Below are 26,004 nucleotides of genomic sequence, written 5' to 3' on the forward strand. Positions count from 1 at the left end.
CAATGGGAAGCTTACAGTCCAGGCATTCAGGATTCTCAGTCTCCTTTTTAGGGGAGCCAAGACAGTCTGTCAGCACAAGGCACACCATGAAGAAGAATGTCCATCATCCAAAGTTTTCCAGATATGTCAGGGACTTAAAAGAATGACTTTTAAAAGCCCCTAAAATAGGGGTGCCTGAGTGGCTCAGTTAGTTAAGTGTCCAACTTTTGGTTTCAGCTCAAGTCCTGGGATTGAGCCCCGAACCAGGTTTTTCCTTCTCCCTCTGTTCCTCTCTCTCTCTCTCTGGAATAAATAAATATCTTTAAAAAAAAAAATCCCTGAAATTGGGATGCCTGGGTGGCTCAGTGGTTGAGCATCTGCCTTTGGCTCAGGTCATGATCTCAGGGTCCTGGAACCCAGGCCTGCACCAGACTCCCCACAGGAAGCCTGCTTCTCCCTCTGCCTGTGTCTCTGCCCCTCTCTCCATGTCTCTCATGAATAAATAAATAAAATATTTAATGAATAATTAAATAATCACTGAAATAAAAAACAAGAAAATCCTAAAAAATATTTTTCTGCTTTTTTTTTTCTTATTTTCTTTTTAAAGTAACCACACCATACTATGGCTTTGATGAATTCTGAGTATAGTGAGCATATGACAACTGAATGTGTTTGTGGTGAACAGTATGCTAATCTCCCCATCAATAAAAAGCTGCATCCAGTCTTATGAGGCCAGTTCCTTCAGATCCTCATTTTTATTTGTGCTTGAAATTAGGACAGAAAGACAGTGTTACAGCAGTTATAATATCCTTGTACAATACATTTTTCTTTGTTTTTAAAAAAGATTTTATTTATTTATTCATGAGAGACAGACAGAGAGAGGCAGAGACATAGGCAGAGGGAGAAGCAGACTCCATGCAGGGAGCCCAAAGTGGGACTCGATCCCAGGACTCCAGGATCACCTCCGAGCTAGAAGGTAGATGCCCAACCGCTGAGCCACCCAGGTATCCTTACAATACATTTTTTCTTAAAGTTTGTTTATTATAGTTCCATCTCTAAGCAGATATGTGATCTTGGACAAATTACTTGGAGAAAAGGGATGCATGGAGAGTATTGAACCACATGATTTCTAAGGACTCTTCTACCATGAAAGCACAATAATCCTTTGCATTCATCTCTTTTTGCAGCATTCAGGGTTAATGAGCACTATTGGGAGACTATGACCTCTGAGGGAAACTGGCTCCAAGTAAGGCAGCAGTTGCTTACCCCCACCCCCAGTACTCCCCCAGGGCAGATGACCACTCCCTATTTGAAACCCTGATATTTACATGCCTAATAAGTGCCTGCAGAAGTGGCACTCTTGCTAGCCACCAACTGCCAAAATTACCAAATGATAGAGCTGAAAGAGACCCTAAGGTATTATCTAGGCCAGTTATGGCCCTCAGACCCCAGTGATGGGAGTGTACCTCTGAGCCCATTTCAGTATTCCAAATGTCCCATGATATTTCTTCTACTTTTGAGGACAATATTCTAAAGTGAAGCTAAATTCATGAGTTTAGATATAGAAGCAATGGTCCCATAAGATTCCTTTTTAAATAAGCTATTATAGTATAAGAGATTAGATGTAATAGATGCCCTGACTTATAAAGAGCTATTGTTCTGATGATTTTTAGTCTGGATTTCACAATTTTTTAATGTTCTGTATTCAGAGCTAGAGATTATTTTTAAATGATTGACAAGTAATATGCTAAGATTTTTTCTTAGGAAGAAAAAAAACCTTAACCGTGGCAAAGAAAATCGTGTTGTTTTTGGAACAACCATTTGAATACAAGAAGGAAACTCTTGGTTGTATAACTAGAATATTCACCTGCAGGTGCAGGCAATAGGAAGTCATTCTTCACAGGCAGAACTTTCACAGCACAGAAGTACTAGATAGAGGGATAAACTCAGAGTTGGCCCTGGTACTGATGCCGAAGTGGCCAAAATGAGGTTCCACTCACTGTAGGGACCACCTTCATTGCCTGACATTCATATGACAAAATCACAGCTGGCTGGGACCCTAGGGCCTTGGAGACCAGGCCCTGACCTTGTGTAAGAATGTCTTACCCCTTGTCCCTGACAGATGGCCTGCCTGGCTCCAACAGAAACTCAGAAGCTCAGAAAACAGCACTGCTAACTTCTGGACATCTCGGGAGGTCAAAAGCTTTCATTTAACTTTGTATCAAAATTTCTATCATTGGACCTTTACCTGTTGGTCTTAGTGTTGTCAAACACCCCAGAGACCTGAAAAATCCATTCTTTTGATAGGATAACTTTTTGTGACATCTCTTATCAAGCTTTCCTTTCTTGGAACTAAACATGCCCAGTTTTTGCAATGATTTCATATTTGGCATGATTTCCAGAATCTTCACAATCTGTGTTTTCCTTTGCTAAGCAAGTCTGCCTTTCCAAAAAGCATAGCATCTTATGGCTATGTCCCCAGAAGTATATTGCTAGTAAAAATGTGATGAAACTGGAGCACCTGGGTGGCTCAGTGGTTGAACATCTGCCTTTGGCTCAGGTTGTGATCCCAGGGCCCTGGATTTGAATCCCCACAGGTAGCCTGCTTCTCTCTCTGCCTATGTCTCTGGCTCTCTGTATCTCTCATGAATAAATAAATAAAATCTTATTTTTAAAAAAAGTGATAAAACTATTCATTCCTATTAATAGTGAACAACTAATTTTAAACTATGTAGCTGTATTAATCAACCTAAAAATAGAACAGATGGGCTTTTTCTGCTTTTAGCCAGTGTTAGTTCCCATTAACTTATGAAAAATATAGCAAAATCTTTTACATAGAAAATGATTCCAAGTAAAACTGATTTTTAAAACACATGGCTTCCCTGTAAGCTTTCATACATTCCACTCATACTTGCAATATAAATAATAAAATAGTTTGGCTTAAATTTAAATAGCAAGTGTACATGAGCACATGAAAAAAAGTACAAAATTTTACTGAGGTGGATTAACAAAGCAAACATAAAAATGTCTTTCTGGTTCAAAATGTTAAGTATTGTAAATATATTAAATTTCCTAAAAATATTTATTAGATGAATGTTTCTCATATAATATTACCTATGAAACTTTTTAAGGATCTTAGAAAGTGTTTCTAAAGGTTATCGAAAAACGTGTTGGTAGAAACAGGTAAGACTTTTTTAAAAAGTGAGAGTTCATATCACTAATTGCTAAGACACAATGGGACTTCAAAGTAATCAATGGGACCTGTGTCTAGAGTATACAGAAATCAGAATTCATTACCCTGAAGCAGACCATGTATTGTATTAGAAAAAAAAATACGATTTTCCATCACAAGTCAGTAGACTTGTCAGTAGAAACATAGAATATTAATCTAGATAATCTTGGCTTCTTTTCCATTTCTGGTGGAATTATAAAATTGGCACAATCTTCCCAGAGAGAATTTCGGCAATATTTATCAAATCATTTAAAATATTCTACATTTTTATGTAGCAAATTCCTCTCTAGAACCCTTAAGAAAATAATCAGATATTTGGACCAAAAACAGTACTGAATAAGTTACTTATATAGAAGAAAAAAGGGAAAAAAATGTATACATTCTAATAATAGTGGAAAGAATAAAAGTTATGTACCATATATTGACAAGCGAATACTGGCTTCTGCAAGGAGCAACTGCCAGACGCAATGCTTCAAATATAAATGAATTTCTTTTTAGTACAAACCAAGTGTTTCTGACCAGTGATGGCTCTTTATTTGTGATCCAAGTACCCGTCCGTGCTCCTTCCAGCATGTGACTCTGCTACTTTTAATCCATGGCTTCCAGTGAAGCTAGTCTCTTTCTAGCAAAAGGCAGAAAAGTCTTTGGAGTAACATACATATGAGATGTTACATGTCTGTCCTCCTGTTCATGTTCTGTGTGCAGGAGCTGATTCAGATGGCCACCTGTCACAGCCAGGGGCTCTGGGAAGGAGACCTGAGCTATATGCACTGGATGAAAGAAAACCATTGGTGAAGAACTGAAGCTGTAGGGCCACATTCTCCCTTTGGAGCTCCAAATGGTACTGTTCTTTCTAGGCAGAGCACTACTACTCCCTCCTCCAGGGAAACCACCAAAATGCCCATCTCAAAATCAGGGTCTCTCAATGAGTGGCAGTTCTCTCCATCTGGATCTGGACTGAGGTTCCTTGTCGGTCTAGTAACCTGTGAACCAAAAAGACCATTAATTTCTTGTTTCACAGATAGATAACTTTAAGGGGAACAAAAGAAAAATATCATTTGGAAAAACTTAAGAAAGAAACAGAGCAATTAAAAAAATAATTAAAAAAAGAAACAGAGCAATTACTAGTCTATAGCAATTATGAAATATTCCTGCACAAACATTTGGGAAGCCCAAAGATTATTTTAAGGCTTAAGCAGTGAATGATTGTTTTTATTTTGCCAAAGTTCATACCATTCCATCAAGTGTCTATGAGACTTCTGTTCTTTTGCTTTCTAGTCAGTTCCATCTGCTAATTACTGCTTACAAAGTTCTTTTCTAGATGCTCTACTTCTCTCTTAATTGTGGCCACTTTGAAATCATTTGAAAAAAATCATGTGGGTCAGAAGATAGCATCCTTAATCTACTCTTTGCCATAAAACTAATTTGATTTTATTCCAGGGACAGATCTGTTCAGCCTATCTTTCCCAGTCATTTCCAGCCTTCTTTTACTATTCGGGATGCAGAAGTAATCACTTTCCAAGCATATAAACCTTTATTATCTGGACTCTCTGTTCTCACCATCTCTGCTTTTACCTCAGCCTAAGCTCATTTCTATTACAATAATTTTTAGTGCTTTCTTTAAAAAAATCAGCTTTATTGAGGTATAATTGACATATAAAAACTGTTAAGATATTTAAAGTGATTTGTAGTGATTTGATATACATATACCTTGTGAAAGGATTGCCCCAATCTAGTTAATTAACATATCTATCACCACATATGTTTTCGTGTTTCGTTTTTTATTTTGTTCTGTTTTATTTGGGGAGAAGATTTACGTTTCACTCTTTTAGCAAATTTCAGTTCTACCATACAGTGTTAATGTGGTCACAGTATTTTACATTAAACCCTCAGAACTTATTCATTTATTTATAGAGATTTTAAATTTTATTTTTCTTGTTCTTTTTTAAATCACTAGCCTCTAGTCCTTAATTAATTCAATCCCATTCTTTGTAGTTGAGTGTTATCATGGTTACTGCTCTAAATTTTATCTCTGTAGAGCTGAATCTATGGCACACATTTTTATATGTAATATATTATCATATTTCTTGTTCTGAATTTTTTGTATCTTTTGAGCCAAGAGGAAATCAAAGATGGAAAACATTTCAATATGTCCAGATGGTTAGATATTTTTGTTTGTTTCTAATTTCGCTTCTATTTTATTATAGTGTACTCAATGTATTTGATTTTTATTATTTCAAATGTTAAATGTACTTATGCTTTTATTTTGGCCTATTATAAGTTCATTACTTTTGCAAATGTTGTAAGAGCACTTTGCAAAGAGATGCATTCCCTGTTGGATATAATGCTTACTACCCATCTTTATATAAAGATGTTTCATTTACAAGTTCATTTTCCTTTGAATTAATATTTCAGTTATCAAAAAAGTTGTCTTTGTCTCCAAGTAACTTTTTCAGAAAGATCTAAATATATACTATAATTATAAGTTGTTGCATAATTATTTTTCCATTCCCTTTATGTTTATGATTTGTACCTGGTTAAAGAAATCTTGATTAGGACTTTGTAGGGTCTTTGTACTTATGTTTAAAGAAATTTGCCATCTGAGTTGTTTCTGGAGAGGTACACATTAGTTCTTGACATCGAATTTCATTTAGGCTCAGGTTGTCACTACTTCTGAAAGATGTTATATGGTTTGATTAGGTGGCTATGCCTTAGTTTATATACTTAAGGTTAATTTTCATTGTTTTTGATCATTTCAGTAATTTCAGGCAGAAATTTACATAAAACAACTTCATCCTCTTACCAGAATTGCATGGTGTGCTGAGTCTTTGCCTGTCTAAAAAATCTTCTTTGTTGCTTTCAGACATGAAATATTATTTAGATTAACACATATTCTTGAATCGCAGTATTTTTCTTTTGTCCTTTGAATTTCTCATTGACCTCTAGTACCTGATTTTGCAAAATCTGAAGAGAGCCTTAGTTTTGCTTTCCATGTAAGTAACCTGTTACTATTCTTGAGTATTGAAGTTCAAGACTTACTCCAAGGTGATGGTGGGAAGTATAACAGCTCAAATCCTCATATTTCTGCATGGCTCAGTAAAATGAGAACACCTCGGTAAAATGAGGTGATTGTTGTCACCTCAGTGAAGCAGTTTAAAGTAGTCTCTGTCCCTCCTCACTCCTCACTGAAAGAAAGGCTGATGAGAGCATCCTTTGTTTCCCCTGTTGGGTGGTAATCTACAAAAGACCATTGCACACATTTGGCCATGTACCCTGCTGCTTTTCCTTTTAGGTACCTGCCCATAAAAGTAAATATGTTCTTTTTATTTCCATGCTAGGTAAACTGCCCCTTTGTGGAAAGATCTGCTGTCTCCAGCTATCTATCTACAATTGACTGGTAAATTCATTTTAAGAAATTATGAAACACCCAATGTCCTCCAATCAAGACATAACTTGAGGCTATATTCAAATGTCCAATTGTCCCTTGCATTTATTTCAATTAACAAGAAATCAAGGGTAGGCAAAGAGATAACTAATAAGCTTCTACAAAACTGCCACAAAGATAAGTCTTTGTTTTTATCTATTTTTATTAATTTTGTTTCCCTGGTTTCTGGTGAAGTATTTTGTTCTGCAGATATGAACTGTAAATGATTCTTTTTTGCAATTTTTTTTTGCAATATTTTTTTTTTTTTGGCTGGATAAATGGGTAATTCCAGATGGGGGATTACATGTCTTCATGGCCTTATCTCTCTTTTGTTCTCATGTGTGCATTTGTTTGTTCAATTTGTGAAGTACTGTGCCAGATTCCAGACTCTGCATCACTCTGCATCACCATCTTCCCTGGTGTAAGAAGAGCATTGTCACTTCTAAGATGGAATTTACCTTGTGAAAGTTGTTCACTGGAGCCACTCTCTTGACTCCTCTCTGATATTGAGGCCATGTCTTTTGATAACTTCTGCCACCAAAACTCAGCCTTATTTAGTGGGCTGCCACTTGCCACATTGATAAACCATCCCTCCCGAGGGATGAACACCACTGTTGAGATGGCTCCACCTATTACTGTTACCTGAATGATGGCATCTGATTAGCATGTTGGCCTTAGGTGCCTTTCCCCAGCCTGATCTTATATACTTGTATATGGCTGAAATTCTCAAAGTGACTGTCAATTTAGTGACTTTTGCGATTTTAATCATAAATGCAAGTTGTCTCTTATTCTGTATTTCAGAGAAGAGATGATAGACCACACATGTCCTCAAGCTCCCACCCTCATCATAACTCTTGAATTATAAACTTTAAAAGTAGTAAATATCTAGATCTCTAAAACCTTAGAAAAAGGAAAAAATAGAATAAAAGCAAGTTTGTTTTTTTTCCACAGCAAACACACATTCAGGGTTTCTCTGCCCATGATTGTAAAGTTACAGGAAACTAATCTGTGCTTTCCCACCCATTGTACAACTGAACTATTTGTGTTTCCATAATACATAGTTGAGTTAATTAAATTAGTCTATACATCAAATCCTTGGGAGAGAAAGAAGAAAGAGCAAATACATTGTTTTATTATGAGTATTATATTTATCTTGTTTTCTTTCACAAAGAGAAGGGACGTAAAATCACTTATGCCTGGAGCGTATCCTGCCTTTCAAAAACATATGAGAAATTCCTATGAATCTCTAATACTATTTATATATTATCTTTTTGTCAAGTTTAATGTAAACTAACATTTATTTTACTAATTTTGCTATCAGTTCTCTGCATTTGAACAGCACCCACATTCCCAATCACTATTCCAAATATATAGTATCATAGTAAGAGAGCACATTGGTTCTCAAGACCAGAGATGTAATGAGTCATTTAATTCAAAGATAAAGGGTATGATATGGATGGAATCAGTAATGCCAAAACCACTGACAGCATCTGAAGTAGGCTTTTGAATAATGATTTGTGTTAACCAGTCCCAGGTACTCATGAATGGAATATAAAAGCACAGCAAAATAGAAATAAAAGCTAACCAGATATCACTCTTTCCAGCAGCCCACTAATACATGCCTAGCATGCATTTCCCATATCTGCAGATAAAAGTAAATTAGCTATAATAAGTTGCTAACTGAGCATTAACTGAGAGTAGGAAGTAGTGCTACTATTTGGAAATGCAAAGATATTTAAATTTATAATACTGACTCTACTATAGCAATTCTGAATCCAAAAGCAATTTGTATTTTGTTGTTGTACATGTTTATGTAAAAGAAAGAACATAATGAGCTGAAGTTTTTCCCCCAAAGGAACTTGACCTCCTTAGTGGGGGAAAAAAAAGAAGAAGAAGAAAAAAAGATACAATGAAAAACAGCTGTTTGGCCTAAAGGAAAGGAAGGATTCCCCAATGACAAATTTACAATCAAGAGAAAATCAGGTCCAAAGAAATGAAATAAAGACAGCCAATGGGATTGTCTCTAAATTTATATAAAATAGTTTGAGTATCAAAGGACAGGAAAGAGAAATGTCTCCAAAGAACCAAACATTACAGTAACTCTCCAAAAGGAACAAAGAGGAAAGAAGAAACAAAATGTAGTACTTGTATATATTATGCACTTCTGAACTTTCTTTTAAATGGCCACAAAATTCCCGTGCATCTTTAGCATATATTTAACATAGCTACAGCAAGCATGGATTGATGCTATACCCAGACTCTAAACACACCACAACCTGCATCTCAGAGACATCAAATAGTAACAAAAAATAAACAACATTTCTGAGACAATAAGGAAGTGGAATAAAAAACATGGATTAAAATTACAGATCCCAGTTCTTCAGCAATTAAATTAAAACCAAAACATGCAGAGGAATCAGAATCAGAAGTGGTAGTGAAATCTGGGTTTGCCCTGATCAGCTCAATCCATTCAGAACCTACAAACATGATATTCTATTTTCATATAAAGTAATTATTACTGCTTATGAATGGCACAGGTATTTTCAATTTGCCACTCTTTGCTCTCATAGCAACAGCCTAAAATCTTTAAAAATCTACCAAGTGCCTATGCTATGTTACTATATAGGTTAGTGTAAATACCAAGTGCCTCACAAACTTTTAGATATTTAAAATAGAATTCAGGATTTGAAGATGACTCAAAAGTCTCACAATATAATCCTAAGACCCTTGTTTAATAAATATATTTTAGTTTAGTTTGCTTTAGTGTAAAAACGTCAAAAGAGAGGGTTCTTTTTCCAGCCAATTGATTCAGTTCAATTCTTTCAGGAGGGGTGGAGAGATTAAATCTTCATAGCATTAAGATCTTATGGCATCCTAAGGACTCCATCTGCAGTTATCACTTTGTGTGCCTGCCCTCAGTTTCTGTCATTAACTTTTTCCCTTCACCTGCCACAACATGAAATGGTTATGAGCATTGTACACACTTCCTTCTGAATCAAAATGAAATTTTGCCAAACTGTGCAGTTGGAGGAGTAGCTTGAAGGCCTACATTAAGTCAAAGGATGACAACTTTTGAGAATATTTTCTCTAATAAAACATGACTTTTTTCTTTTTTTTAGAAAAGAACTCCAACTTGTTATTATAAGATTTCCTTTAATTATCTCTTACTGCTATTAATAGGAGACTCATTGCTTGGTGTTCCATAAAGATTACACACAAATGCAACAAAAACCCCATATATAAAATTGTTCTAATTGACATAATAGCAAAAAAAATGGGGATGTGAGTAATTAATGATAAGATGACATTTAAAAAATACTATTCCCAATGGCAATAAATGATTTCTATATGAGTAATAACATGTACACAAAATGAATAATAACTGGGCCATGTTTTTAAGCATATGCTTATACCAAAAAGAAAGAGAATAATGATGATTGCATCTCAAATCAATAGCAGAAAAGAATTGCAGATGTTATGGCTCCTAACCACAGGAGGCAGGAGCCCTGAGCAAGGAAACTCTGGTGGCTGAAATTGCTGAACACACATTCTGAAACAAAGAGACACTAAAACTGGAAGAGAATTCTGAAGTGCCAGGAGAGGCAAAGCAAGCCTCCAAAGTGAAACTCACAGAATTTTCTTCATCCGCTTTACGTGAAATTTAAATTATGTATGACGGAATTGTGTGGTCTGACTAGATTCAGGGGAGGGGCGGACAGGACAGCAAATAATTTTTTGAGGCAATAGAAAGAAAATTGCTCTTCTGTCATAGGACTAATCATAATATTTGTGCATAAATGTAAAAAAATTGGAGAAGAGAGCTAGGGGCTGTTGCAGATGGTGCATGTGGAAAAGGTTTTATCCGTATAACAATCTCAAAGGCAAACTTGATCACACCCTATAAGGAAATAGCCACAAATGCAGTAAGCTCTATAAATGGTTCTTACAGTCCACATTCCGCCAGCCACAGTGGATGAGGGACACCTGTTGAAATATTAAAACCAGGGTACAAGAAGGAGATTTACTAAATATTCTTAAATATATTTAGATTTCTGTATGTTGAAGATACCAATTCCAAAATGTTTCCCACTGAATTTATGCAGCAGATATATTTGCTTAATAAACATGAGAAAATAAGTGAATTATTCTTGAATAAAGGCAGGAAAGTAAATTAGCTATAATTTGAAGAAATGCAAGGATAATTCATTATTTTCCCATATTTATTAAGTGAATATATATTGCAGATATATACGTATTTATGCACATATGACCTCAGAACAGCATAAAATGAGCAGTGTAACATTGAGCTGCGAGGATTCCAGCTAAAAGTGAAAACCCTTGATGTGACACTTTAGTTTTTTCCATCCTCATTCTCAATTAACACCAAATGTTCCTTATGTATTTTTTAATCCTGAAAATAGCTTATAAGCCTACCTTCTCTCCTGATTGTTTCCTTTCATATCATATAATTGCATATAATTATAACAAATCTTTAACAGATTCAAAAGGATTTCATTATATTTTGAACTAAACTTACTTTAAGAGGAATCCAATTTGTTTTTTCTCCCTGAGGTAATGTAAGTGGATTTGATAAAGACTTAAGCATTTTGTTTTAACTGAATAAAATAGTTGTTTCTGCAAAGGCTAATATAATCTTGAGCTTTATCAATTGAATATGACATCTAAAATGAGGAAGCTAAGAATCTCTCTCTACTCCATTTAGATCATTGTTGAAATATTTGTCCACTCTGGGGACTGTGCTTTCAGAAAGACATCAGTGAATTTGAGTTTTTACAGAAAAGGGTGATGTATTTGATAAGGAATTCAAAATTATGCTCAAGGGGAACCATTGGTTGAGCTACCCTAATAGACCTGGTAGGCCCAATTATTCCATATTTCTATGAATAAATTCATTAGATTATGGATAATATTCTTATATAATGTGTGTCAAGTACATTGAAGTGAGAAATTCCATGATTTCTCATTCAAGTTAGAAGTCAAAGTTGTAAGTCAAAATAAGTTAATAAACCAAACTTGAATTTATAATTTAATTATTTCACAGAGCTAAAATGTACATTTTAGCCTCACTTATTTTTGGCAAGAATTATGATTTTTTTCTTCCATCTATAAAAAACAGAATTTTGACACTCTTATAGAAAATTAAACTTTTTATAGGAGCTCATTTTTCTATATTCTGTGGATGCCTAGATTTTACAAAGCAAATCTATTTTTAGAATATAATTGGAAGAAAGGAATTTTTTCAGAAAAGTTAAAAATATTTAAATATTTCCAGCAAGGAGTAGGACATTGGAGTTGTGGTGATGATAGATTTGAGGGGTCTTATCCAGGAAAACACAGATAGGACTCAGATACAGATGTGTGATGAGGAGGAGGAATTTCAATGAAGACACGTTCCCCTCCCCCCTTCTTTAAAAACTAAGGTGAAGGAAATGATGTCTTCAGAATTACAGCATTTTACCAAAACCATTTATTATATATAGTTGAAACATTCCTTACAGTTTCACTAAGACTTGCCATTCCAGGAAAACATTTTTTTTTTTCTCTATGCCACAACACTTGCCATGTTTTTTCCCCAACATCACATCTAGTCCCTTCCCTTTAAAATCCACCCTTTCCTTCCCAACTGGAATTCACCTTTCTTAAAGACACATTTCAGCCATTTAAGTGAAGCACATACTGTAATTTATTAATCTGCATTCATATTCTTTCCATATAGAACGACTGCTTTCTCTTCATTCTTGCAATAGTTGCTTTCACTTTAGAGATCTTCAGAGCAGTCATCCCTTTTCTTTATCCCATAGTGCTAACATAATATGCAATTATTTCTTCATTTCACTTGGTTGCCTGATTATTAGATGCTTTCTCTACTTGTGTGGGTGAACTAACTATAAAAACATTTCTGCCATATCCCTTTGGATACTTTTCTTTGTTTTCACTTTATTTTCCTATTTTTCTTCAAAAGATTTTATTACCACAACTAAGTAAATAATAGAACAAATATTTCCTAGGAAAATGTTTGAATGCCTGTTGGGAAAAAAAATATCCATAGTCTATAAGGAAATATCCTAAGTTTTTACCTATAATATGCGTACCCCTATGCAAATATAAAATCAGCAGTGGGTAACTTTTTGTATTTGTTACATTTCTCATAGGTTGTATTTAATTCTTCTATGATACCTACATTTATTATATAGCAATTCCAAATAAAACCCAATACTGCAAAACAACTGAACAGAACATATACTAAGAAAAAAAATCCTCTAAATTTAAGTAAAAAAAAAAAAAAAAAAAAAAAAAAGGAAAACAAATTGGGGATATTCATGTGATAACCTGAATTTATTTCTTTAGAAATTTCCCTTACTTACCCATGAATGCTTACACTGTAATTAATAGGATAATCATTTTCAATTTCAGCTCATTAGAATCTCTGAGATGGGAATTTAGGATTACCAGTCATCCCACATGACAATCTAAGTGAGGAGCTAGTATGAGTAGGCTTTTAGGGGAGGTCCTAGCCAGTGTTGAGTGACCTTTGTTGAATCATGAGCCAATGAATGAAAGGCTAATCAAGTAACTTGTTCAGGGAATATTTTTTGTCCTGAAAAACAGAAGAATGACACAATATTTTTACTTATTTTATGCCTTTTCATCTAAAAGAAAAGTAGAAGAGGAAGGGACTACTCCATTTAGAGATAAGAAATGTTATATTACAAAAACAGAGAGAACAAAGAGATTATACAAGAGGATTGTAATGGAGGCTTTCAAAAGTACTTCATTCCAATATAGGCCAAGCCCTGTTTGCTGTTTTCATCCTAGTTGATTAACAGGAGAAATCTTACTTGTTGGTAAAATTAATTCACTCAGACTGATTGCCTAAGATCTCGTAGTAGCAAAAATCTTTCTCTGAGAACATTTGCTAATGTCTACATAAAAACTATTTCTATCATAGCTTCTTTAAAGTAAAACACATAAATTACATTCTCTTACTGAATGCATTCACTGTAAAGGCAGGACTCTGATTATTTGTATGACTTATGTTCTATTGTCACTGCAAATGTTATTTTTCTAAGCGTTTATAGAGTTATTTCCTAAAAATGAAAGGTAGGCTTCCCAAAAATCACAGAGTAATAAGTTTTCTATAAACTGACAAGCTATTGCAACTGGGGAAATATTGTTCTGGAATTGAAAAACATTTCAGTTATTTGGAAGTATTTAAATCTATAATGAAACATGAAATACTGTGTTTTAAATGTTAGGAAAAATGAATGAATGATGAATGAATGAATGAATCTTTTAGGAAATGGATCTTTCAGGAAACCATACTGATGGCTTTTTATTGCTGTTATAGAAATTGTAAATCAAACCCTAAAATATTGTCTTTAGTTCATTAAGGATCATAAGTACAATGAGACTAATTACCAATTCTGGAACATTTCTAGTTGTGTCTTTATCAGAGACATGGAATTAATTGTCCCTTCATGCATATACCACTATTTTGAAGGAACAGAACTCTCAATTTCATCAAAGCCCAGGTCCTTGTCTTCTAATATCTTTTTGTGCTTGTATTCTTTCAATTTTTCTTCTAAATAATTTAAAGCATCATATATTTGTCCCTTTTGAATTTTCCCATCAACCATATGGGAGAGGAATATGATAAAAAAAAAACCAGGGTGACTTATTTCACTTGACATAATACCCTCTAGGTCCATCCATATTGTCCCAAATTGCAAGATCTCATCCTTTTTTATGAATGCATAATTCTGTGTGTGTGTGTGTGTACATCTTCTTTATCCATTCATCTATTAATAGACACTTAGATTGCTTTCATATCTCGCCTATTGTAAATAATGTTGCAGTAAACATATGAGTGATATATCTTTTCTAATTAGTGATTTTGTTTTCTTTGGGTAAATACACATTAGGCTACTTCTATGGTTTTGATAACCATCTATATGCTGGTAACTCATAAACCAAATCTACAGCCTCAAATTTTCTCCTGAACTCCAAACCTCTCCTTTAACTGGATACAGCCTATTTATTCCACAGGCATCTTAAAATCAATTTATCTAAATATGTACCTATTATCTTCTCCCATTAGTTTATTCTCCTATCGTAATCCCTAAACCAGGGAATAGCATCAGCTTCTACCTCATTGCTCAATCTGGTGATCTGTATATATCATTAACCTCTCCCCATACACCCACACATCCACTCATCTTTGCTTCTACTATTACTTCCCTAATCCAGACTACTATCCTCTTTTGTCTAAACCCTTATTTTTGCCCAGTTTCCTAAATATGCACTATTTTCTTCCAATCTATCATCCACATTACAGTATAATCTCTCTAGAACTTTTTTCTCAACAGTTTAGTGTTTCAAAAGCATCACTTCACCCTTTGAAAAAATTCAAATTCCTTGACATGATTTTACAATAGCAAAAGCAAAACTTTTTTACAATAGCTTTTTAACCAGATCCCAGCTTTCCTTTGTCACTTTCCCTCTACTAAATTCCACCCCAACTTCATAGACCTTTGTCCAGTAACTTGGAAATATCACACACTCTCCAAGTCTGTTTCTCTATGTAGCCTCCCAATGATATATTTATCCTCCATTCTTCCTACAACTAATTCGAACTCATCCTTCAGGTTTCAACCAAGAGGTTTTCCTGCCAGAAGTCTTGCCTGATCCCCTAACTTGAACTTTCATATCACAATACAAACAACACTCTACTAGAATTGGTTTTGTTAATCCAAATGTGGCCTACAAGCTCAGAAAGAACAGGACATGTGTCTATCTTGAGCATCACAGCTGCCCCAGCACCTGGCAGCCAGAGTTATTGGCACTTAGTAGTTACTCAACACATTAAGGTCAAATAGATGAATTTTGGGGGGCAAAGTCCAGAATATGAGTTTTGTTCCTATTACATTACTAGGTTAGTTCATTAGTCAAGGATAAAAGAAAGCAGATGCCAACATCTGAAACTATTTTTAAAGGTCTAGGGAACAGATTTTCAAAATGGATTTATATGGTCTTCAATCTCCTCTCTTAGCAACTTAGAACAGTCAGATATCAATTGGTATCCTTTTTCACACCAGAATTTAGGAAAAGCCAAACTATTAAAAATGTTTTTTATCTCCTTATTGGTCATCATTCCCAATTTTAATAGAGATGTTAAATTAAATTTTAATTAAATTTTAATTTCTTTCTGTTAATTAATGTGTTGGTTTGCTATTGTTATTTTGCTCAGACTCTTTGCCTAATAAAGATTGATTGACTCAGCCTTCCATCTTGAGATCTGGAATCAGTTTACTGGTAGTTTACTGGAACAGAGCCAGAGTTGTCCTTATTCATTTGACATAAATAGCTGTTTGTGACAGTAGCTGTGTGATTTACGATGGTCTAGTGCTAATTTACTAATGGTATTGGATGGATGGATTTAACTTCCCCAAAGAAAATATTGAGTCTGATCTAAGTCAAGCCCATTATGATCTCGTATCATTAATCCATATTTCAAACCGTACCTTTTACTAACATTACAATTTGGATAAATGCTATTCAAAGGAATACACTAAAGTGAATAATTAGAATGGTGGCTTTGTGGTGATAAGGTAATTTTAATTTCTTTTTTTCCTATCTGGTTATTTCATATTCATTTATAGGATATGTGTAGCTGATAATAAGTTGGTTTTCATTTCTCCTTTCTTTTCAGATAGATAGATATGGATATATAAATATTGATGTGGAGGTATGGGTGTAGATGTAAATAGATATAAATATGGATATGATATAGATGATATACAGATACGTATAGGTATAGATTTGAGATATATATAGAGAGAGATAGAAATATATCTATAGATATACATATACTGCTTTTTTATTATATCAATTTCTGTAAACTGTCCTAGTGTTTAGTGGTATGCTTCATTTATGATTACTGGTATGCTTAAGTGTCTCTTAGTATTAATATTTAGGGGATCCCTGGGTGGCGCAGTGGTTTGGCGCCTGCCTTTGGCCCAGGGCGCGATCCTGGAAACCCGGGATCGAATCCCACATCAGGCTCCGGGTGCATGGAGCCTGCTTCTCCCTCTGCCTGTGTCTCTGCCTTTCTCTCTCTCTCTCTGTGACTATCATAAATAAATAAAAATTTAAAAAATAATAATAATAATTAAAAAACATTGGCCATTTGAGAATTCTTTTTTTTTTAATTTATCATATTGTTGAAAATAAGGAAACGGTTTAGAAGATCTCAATCCAAAACTCTATGTGAAATTTTCACTTTTGAAACCACAGTTTCTAAAACTAATACCTTTTTTTTTTTTTTTTAATGTGGCCTGGGTCTTAAATTTGTAGTATAAGGTTGTTTTGTTTTCCCCACAGAAATAGTAAGGAAAACCTGAAGTTCCTTCTTTTAATGTTCACTTACACAGAAAGAGATGCATATATATTTTTTAGTGTCCCAGACTTTTAGAACAGCTCATTAGTGCCATTTAGCATGTAATAGATATTTTGGCTAAAGAAGTTTGTGGGTTTTACAAATAATTTCTTCCTCCCACACACCAAATTTAACAGTTTTATAGTCTTTTACAACTTCCACCCCCATTCATGCACCTCATCATTATACCAAGAGCCAAACTTTAATGATTTTTGTTGCCTCTAGCACCAAATACATGTTCAGAAGTGATGCACCCCAAACTCTGATTAAATGCCATGCTTTACTGATGAAAAACAGGTCCACTGAGTAAGTAATAATGATGAGTGAGATTTCATGCTGTTTTACTGCCAACAGACCATCAGAAATGGAGTTCAGTTCATATAAAAACAGGTTTCCACCAAACAAGTCAGGATGGCTGGCAGCCTTGGTAAACATGTAAATGAACTTGATAACCCTCCCTATTTGGAGAATTCATATAAAATACTCTCCTGCTTGCTTTATTTGGCTTGGTTTAAAATGTCAAGGGATTTGCAATGGGGCCATTAGCTTCTAAACTCCTAAATTAACTAACTGTGTATTATGATAGCTGACCTGGACCTGAAGCACAATATGCAGGGACTCAAAGAAACCTGAGAAACACAACAGAATCTAATGTTTTACCAAGAATAATGGATAAGTAGTTAAAAGATAACATTATTACAGGGCAAAACATAAAGAATTAGTTTCACAGACAATTATATCTTGTGATTATTAACAAGATATAATGATATGATCTTAATAACAATACATATTTATTGATCACCTAGTATTTATTAGACCCAGTGCTAAGTTCTCTGTATATATAAATTCATATAACTTTTACACTATTTTCACATAAAGAATATTATTCACATTTTACAGATATGAACACTGAAGATCAGGGAAATTAAGTACCTCCCTCAAGCTAACATACAAGCTTAGGATTTAGATCTAGAGTTCCAATTCTGGTATATTGGAACCAAACTCTTCTCACTAGACAATAAATAACACATAGCAGGTACATACACAATTTAAATTTCATTCATTCCTTTTTAAACTTAAACTGTCAGAGTAATCATGAGTCTTTTTAGAACCAAATCCTTATAGTCTATTGTAACTGAAGTAAGAATGGGCAAAACTTGAATGATTTATAGGCCAATTAAAGATGATCATGCTATGATGTGCACGCATATTGTTGTCCCCTTCAAGGCTGCGTTGGTTCTAGACAAAATGAGACAACAGGGATCCCTGGGTGGCGCAGCGGTTTGGCGCCTGCCTTTGGCCCAGGGCGTGATCCTGGAGACCCGGGATCGAATCCCACATCAGGCTCCCAGTGCATGGAGCCTGCTTCTCCCTCTGCCTGTGTCTCTGCCTCTCTCTCTCTCTCTGTGACTATCATAAATAAATAAAAAAAAATTAAAAAAAAAAAATGAGACAACAAAGTTTTGAGGTTGAGCCCCTCCAAAGTTTATTTTACACACCATTCCCAGCACTTATCCTCCAGAAAGTGCTTGCCTTTTTTCAGTCTTATGACTGTCAAGATATCCTTTATTTTAACCCAACTCCACAGGAGTGAACAATGGCCCACCCAGATTTGCTGATGTCTTTAGGTGGCTTTTCAGCCAAACATTTTTATAAATCTTGTTCTCTGTATGTCATTCTCTCATGTCTTCATGGGAAGTTTCTTCTATCAAAACTCAAGATATTTCTATTATCCCCTGTGAGAGGATGGTCTCTTAACCTAATAAGACTTTTTCTGAGTGTTCAAACAAACTAATAATAACTGAAACATTTGGGTCAGCATTTTCCTTTGCCTAAAAACTGTTTATTTCTCTGCTATCTAATGTATTCTGTAATTTCCAAATTTTGTCAATACCAAATATTTTGCAAAATATTATCATTGTCTTAAAATAGCCACTCTTATTTTTTATCATTTCACAAAGATGAACAGTGGCATCAAATACTGTGCCCTAGAAAAATAAATTATTAAGGTAATTTGATTACTGGATCTTTGGTGCTAGAAAAAAGGACATTTTAATTCACTCAATTTTAATTGTTTTATGCTATACTTTGAGTATACATCTAAAAGAAATTATTTGAATATAATCTATTCCTAAATACAAGCACTAAGAATAGAATTGATCAGTATGGTGAATAAAGTAAGTGAAAGGTAATAGTGCTACAACTAGGCAGTTTATTACATAAGAATTTCTAGTGGAAGAAAGTGTATATTGGACATACTTGAAATATGAAAAAATACTTAAGTTAACATGCTCACAATTGGAATTAAAAATATATATATTTTAACTTTTAGGAGAAATAAAAAGAACAGGAAAAAAAGATGAGAATAACAGCAGTAATGAATTAACTATAAAAATGTATCAAAGCGCTCTTTTGATGAAAAAAATAAAGTAACATGGAATTGAGTTTAAAAAAAATGCCAGTAGTAGAACAAAATAAAGTTATAATATTAAAAAACAGAGTATTTAAGACAAATATTTGAAACACTTTAGAAGGTACTAAATTTTTTGCTTTCAAAAGTTAGGCAGCAAGTAAAAATATTTTATTTCAGAAGATTCCCAGTTCAAATAAAAAGCATGAACATAGATCCAAAACATGGAAAAATGCAAATATAATAAAGATTTTATTAGTCTTATTACGACTGAAAACAAAAAGCTTCTGACAAATGTGAGAATAAAAGAACTTCGGGTATAAGAGTTATTGAGTTGAGAGTAACTTGTGTTACTCAGAATGAACACAGATTAGTAAAATAAATAGTTGATTGTCCTTGGCTTTAAAAAAGCATTAATTTTCAATGTATTTAATTTTTAAGAATTAAAAAGCTAGGACTAGGGATGCCTGGGTGACTCAGCGGTTAAGCATCTGCCATAAATAAATAAATAAATAAATAAATAAATAAATAAATAAATAAATACAAATGTATTTGCCTTAGGCTCAGGGTGTGATCCTGGAGTCTGGGGATCAAGTCCCACATCGGGCTCCCTGCATGGAGCCTGCTTCTCCCTCTGCCTGTGTCTCTGCCTCTCTTTGTGTGTCTCTCATGAATAAATAAATAAAATCTTTAAAAAAAATAAAATAAAATAAATATCTAGGAATCATCTAGCTATATAATATTCTAGTTATGCAATAACTAGAATAACTGCTATTTCTTCATATCTATTGTGTCCCTGAATGGAGTAGTCAAGGACTTCAAAGGGAACCTAAGTGGAGAAATATTAGAAGTTCTGAATTCTAAGAAACCCAGGTCATTAGGAGGAAGCACTGCTGTCTTTCAAGAATCAACATCAATTTTTAAAACCTGTACTGGTGTTCATTCTACAGCCTCTAGAAGGCTAAAATCGTGCCCTGTTTTTTTTTGGGGGGGTGGGGGAGAGCTTTATTATTGGTTATTAACCAGACTTAGCACATAGGAAGGAAAATCACATAGCATAATTATAAGTAAGAGTAGAGATAAGAATTACATGAAATCCAAGGATGGGTTTCAAAAGCAAAATGATCAGAAAATGATTTTTTACGTTTTGGGATTTGAGCTTGACTTTGAAAATAGGAATACAAAAGGTAGAAAAAGGTAAAATAAAACCAACAAAGAATAAATACAATGTTTAATGATCCAAATATAGTAATATTTATTCTTATGGGATAATGAGAACCAGCACCAAGACTTCATCTCAGAAACAGTAGAAAATAAGGTGGTCATAGGATAGAGTTAAATTATGAAGTTTTGAAAGGAAATATAGCATTTTTCCTATTATTACTTATAGCAGTAAACATGTGTCCCCTATACCTATTTTTCCCTCTTCGGGGTGTTGGAAGAGAACCAGATAGACCTTGTATGTGCACAAAACGGATTTCTTACGCGACAGAAGAGAAAGCCCAAACTCTAAATCTGGAAGGTTGTATAAGCTACCTAGTGCCCTCTCCCCTCGTCTGAGAGGGAAAGAAACCTTTGCTCTCTAATGTTTTACAATTCTTTGGAATGTGAACAGATAGCCCCAGGTTTTAGCTGGGTTTTACCCCCTTGGAAAAGCAAGCACAGATAGAAATAAATCTTCAACTCTCTCCAAAGCTTTCTCATTATCTACTCAGTAATCTTTTACTTCCTTTAACCCAGCTTCCAATTTCCCTAAATGTGCAGAAACATGAAAATATGCCCTTGCTGACATCAGGCAGGTCTGCGTTTAAATCACAGATCCATTATTTACCAGCTGAATGCATTTGTACAGTTATTTAATATCTCTGAGGTCCAGTTTCCTCAATTGTAAAACAAAAATAAACTTTAAAGGACATAACTTAAAAGTTGTTGTGCAATGTAAGTGGGAAAATGCATGTAAGGAACTAAAAATTGCCCAGCCCTGTAGTAAGTTTAAGTCATGTTAGCTACAATGATTTGTATTTTGAATTCCAGAAAGAAGCCTCTAAGTTTTCTATAACTTAAATATGAGGTTATTTACAAATTTGAGAAGCTTGAGGTGGAGAATGGTGTTTAAGCACCATCGTTAGAGCAAGTCTTTGGGATGAGCCAGTCCTGGATTTCAGTTTGAACCTTGGCTCTGCCATTTACTGACCATGTAACCTTAAAGGGAAGAGTTGGAAGTATTTCTCAGTCTTCTAAGCTTTATTTTCCTCATACTTAAAATGTAGATAGTGATACTTCACTAGGATTTCTACAAAAATTAAATGAGATAGTTTACAAGAAGCATAAAACCTGGTGTATATTAAGCTCTCAGTGTATGTTAATCATTTTATTATTGTTTTAATTGTTATTGTTATTACCATGGGACTCCTAAGGAGATAGATTTAGAAGTAAAATTTAGCCAAGAGGATAGCCAATACACTCTTGAAGTGACACAGGGATAAGAGCCCAGAATCAAGGAAACAGAAGGCACTAAGCCTGTCTAGAGCTGTGAGGGACATTCTGAATTTCTCTACTTGCGTTTACTTCAGGAAAGAGCCTCAACATTTAGAAAGAACGTGCTCAATTGTGTTTTCCCAAATGGAAGTGGTCTAGGCTTAGCCATGGTAGAGGGTTGACTACTATTCTACTATATTTCTAAAGTAATGGAAGAGATGGCAGAGAAGAGGGTAACATATTTAACTTCAGTGGACCAGAATAAACAAAGAAAGCTGTAGAATTTTTTGTTCTATACTGTGAAATGGTCATATATTCCATTATTTTCTGCACACAAAGAAATGAATCAAGCATCATGAGTATTGACAAAATATGAACAATCTACAAAAATTGAATGCTTTATAATAATGTAGAAAATAAAACAAACAAGACATTTACAACTTTTTAAAACCACAATAGATGTTATACATTCAATTTTTTTTTCTTTTACGAATATGAGTCTCAAAAATCCTCACAAGTAAGGAAATTATATAAAGTGATGAAAATGGGAAGACCCTAAAAAACTCATAAAGCATGGAGAGGGAGGCAAGAGACAACTTTGGATAGCAATGGAGAAGACAATATGGTTTATGATGATTATTCCCATTTGTTATCAAAGATAGTTTTCAAAACCATTTTTCCCAGTAGAGCACACTTTTTTTTTTTTTAATCGTTGTTAAGTACAGACTTTGGTAAAGACAGGAACCCACAAATGGGTGGTTTGAAATGATACTTTCCCACAAGTCTCCCGGAGAATCATTTTCTAACAGCTAGAATGCTTCTTTTGTCTTAGAGTCTTTTATTCCAAATTAAATTGAGGACAAATTGCATATTACCTCTTCATAGTAGTTCCGCACTTAAGGCACCAGGAAATTCTATAATATGATTCCTTTTCAAGGAAGTTAAATAGAAACCTTATTTCAACAAGCATACCAATTTCTATACCATTTGTAAAATTGATTCTGACCTTATCAGTCTCAGTCATGTTCTTCAGATTTGGGTCAGTAATTCAATCCTTAATGCTATTGAAGAGTCTAAACTGGACTTTCATAAGCCTTGCCACTTGTTTACCTTTTTTTTATAACTGGGGGAAGAGGAGCACATGTACATGCACACACACACATGCATACACACAGATTAGACATGCGTATTATACCCCATGTTAATACCTACTATGGTCTTATATGTGGTTTATAAGTTATCCTCTGGCTTCATCTTATTATTCTACTCTTGTTTTCATTCTGTTACTGGTTTTTTATCTTATTGTTCTACATATACATTTTTTAAGGATTTTGTTTATTTATTTTAAAGACAGAAAATGCACCACATGCATGCATTAGCATGGGTGGGGTGAGGGGCATGAAGAGGCACAAGCAGACTCTGGGCTGAACGTGGAGTCTGTGGGGCTCCAGCTCCCGACCCTGAGATCATGACCTGAACTGAAATCAAGAGTGACGGGCACTGGGGGTTATTCTGTATGTTAGTAAATTGAACACCAATAAAAAATAAATAAAATAAAAAAAAAAAAAAAAAGAGTTAGTGGCTTAACTGACTGAGGCACTCCCACATGTATTTTTGGAAGGCGCTTTTTCTGACACTCTAAACAAATAAATAATAAGGACTTGACATCATAAAAACAAAAATAAAAACAAAACCAGTTACTTTGTTTCTCAAATACACACACATAGATATGTACATACATATACACACACATCTTTGCTGCTTTGTTAAATCTATAATTAGTTGCTCTGGAGATCTAAAGTACATATAGTTTGTAATTATATAGACTGGTCATGATGGTTAAAAGAATTTACAGGGGCACCTGGGTGGCTCAGTCGGTTGAACAATGGACTCTTGGTTTTGGCTCTGGTCATGATCTGAGGGTCGTAGAATCGAGCCCCACATCAGACTCCATGCTCAGTGAGGAGTCTGCTTATCCCTCTCCCTCTACTTCTCCACTGCCCCCCTTCCTCCACTCATGCTTTCTCTCTCTCTCAAATAAATAAATAAAATCTTTTTTTAAAAAGAAGAATTTACAGGTAAGGATATTATCTTATGCATGTTACTTCATGTTCCTTTTTCAAAAAGTTGTTTGTTCAGATCACACTTTGCTCCAAAACAGGATACAACTCTACTAGATACTGATATATAATACATACCTAAAATATGTCCACTTAAAGATAAATGGATCTTTCTAAAAATTCTATGTTTAGAAAATATTTCAGTGGTGCTTTAAACCAATAGTAATGAAAAACTACTTTAAAAGGGTGCCCTTGGGCAGCCCCGGTGGCTCAGCAGTTTGGCGCTGCCTTCAGCCCAGGGCATGATCCTGGAGACCCAGGATCGAGTCCCACCTCAGGCTCCCTGCATGGAGCCTGCTTCTCCCTCTGCCTGTGTCTCTGCCTTTCTTCTCTCTCTCTCTCTCTCTCTCTCTCTCTCTCATGAATAAATAAATAAAATATTTAAAATAAAATAAAATAAAATAAAAGGGTGTCCTTAAAACTGTACTCAACCACTTTCTACTCATTTAAGAAAATCCTAATTTTTAATACATAATCATTCTCTAAATGTTGACAAGGTCCATTTAGAAATATATCGCCAAGTGTAACTGTCTGCAAACTGGGACATTTCCATGTAGATAAGGCATCTACACTCCCTCTGTAAGAGGCAAAATAATGACACACAAATGCTGCCTGCTTCCTAATCCCCAAAACCTGTGAATATACTTTATACAGCAAAATAGGGTTTTCAGCTGTGATTTAATTTAAGGATTCTGAGGATGGGAAAGTTAGTGTGGATTACACAGGTGAGCCCAATATGGTCACAAAGGTCTTAATAAGAACAGAGTCAACTTTCCCCTGGCTGGCAGGGCGGAGGCCCCAGGATGCCTGGAGTTACTGTAAAAGACTTGAACCAGCAGGAGTTCGTCAGAGCTCTGGCAGCCTTTCTCAAAAAGTCTGGGAAGCTGAAGGGCCCTGTATGGGTGGACATTGTCAAGCTGGCCAAGCATAAAGAGCTTGCTCCCTACGATGAGAACTGGTTCTACACACGAGCTGCTTCCACAGCATGTACCTGTACCTCCCAGGCGGCGCTGGGGTCGGCTCCATTACTAAGATCTATGGGGGATGTCAGAGAAACGGGGTCATGCCCAGCCACTTCAGCAGAAGCTCCAAGAGTGTGGCCCCGCAGGGTCCTCCAAGCACTAGAGGGGCTGAAAGTGGTGGAAAAGGACCAAGATGGAGGCCACAAACTGACACCTCAGGGAAAGCAGGACCTGGACAGAATCGCCAGACAGGTGGCAACTGCAAACAAGAAGCATTAGAACAAATTCTGGGTTAATAAATTGCCTCATTCATAAAAAAAAAAAAAAAAAAAAAAAAAAAAGAACAGAATCAGAAAAGTAGATGTGACATTGGACAAAGAGGCCAATGCATTTGCGGCTTTGAAGATGAAAGAGGGCCATGAGCTGAGGTAGCCACTAGATGCTGGAAAGGCAATGAACAGATTCTCCCCTACATCCTCCTGAAGGAATGTAGCCTTGCTGAAGCTTTGATATTAATCTAGTGAGATTTCTGAGTTCCGAATGGCAAGACAATAAATTTGTATTTTCTAAGCCACTAAATTTGTGGTAATTTGTTATAGCAGCAGTAGAAAACTAATATAACAGCCAAAAGAATTGATCTATACTTGGCATTTCCACTTTCTTTCCTCCTGTTCTCTCTCAGACCCTGGACCAACTAGTCATGCATCCTCACCGCTCCATTGAAAATGTTCTTATAAAGGTCAGCAATGACCTCTACATTGACAAAAACATTAGTCAGTACTCCTGTCTTACCTTTCAACCCCTCAACAGCATCTTACACGTTTGATCACACAAATTTTGAAACATCTTCCTTCTGTGGCTTCCAGGACACAACTGTCTCCTAGTTTCCCTCCTGCTTCTCAGTCTCCTATGAAAGATCCACCTTCTCTTCCAACTTCTAAAC

General features: G+C 35.0%; 1 long non-coding RNA gene and 1 pseudogene across 1 annotated transcript in view; one reads left to right on the forward strand and one right to left on the reverse strand.

The window, feature by feature from the left end:
- Positions 1 to 3,740: 3,740 nt before the first annotated feature.
- Positions 3,741 to 26,004, reverse strand: part of LOC144287486 (uncharacterized) — a 104,254-nt gene continuing 81,990 nt past the window's right edge. The window contains exon 4 of the long non-coding RNA XR_013355271.1: positions 3,741 to 4,194. This is a non-coding gene — a long non-coding RNA (uncharacterized LOC144287486). The remainder of the gene's footprint in view (positions 4,195 to 26,004) is intronic.
- On the forward strand, positions 24,888 to 25,396 carry LOC144287485 (small ribosomal subunit protein eS19 pseudogene; annotated as a pseudogene).

This window comes from Canis aureus, chromosome 17, assembly GCF_053574225.1.
Source record: "Canis aureus isolate CA01 chromosome 17, VMU_Caureus_v.1.0, whole genome shotgun sequence".
In the NCBI taxonomy this organism is placed as follows: domain Eukaryota; kingdom Metazoa; phylum Chordata; class Mammalia; order Carnivora; family Canidae; genus Canis; species Canis aureus.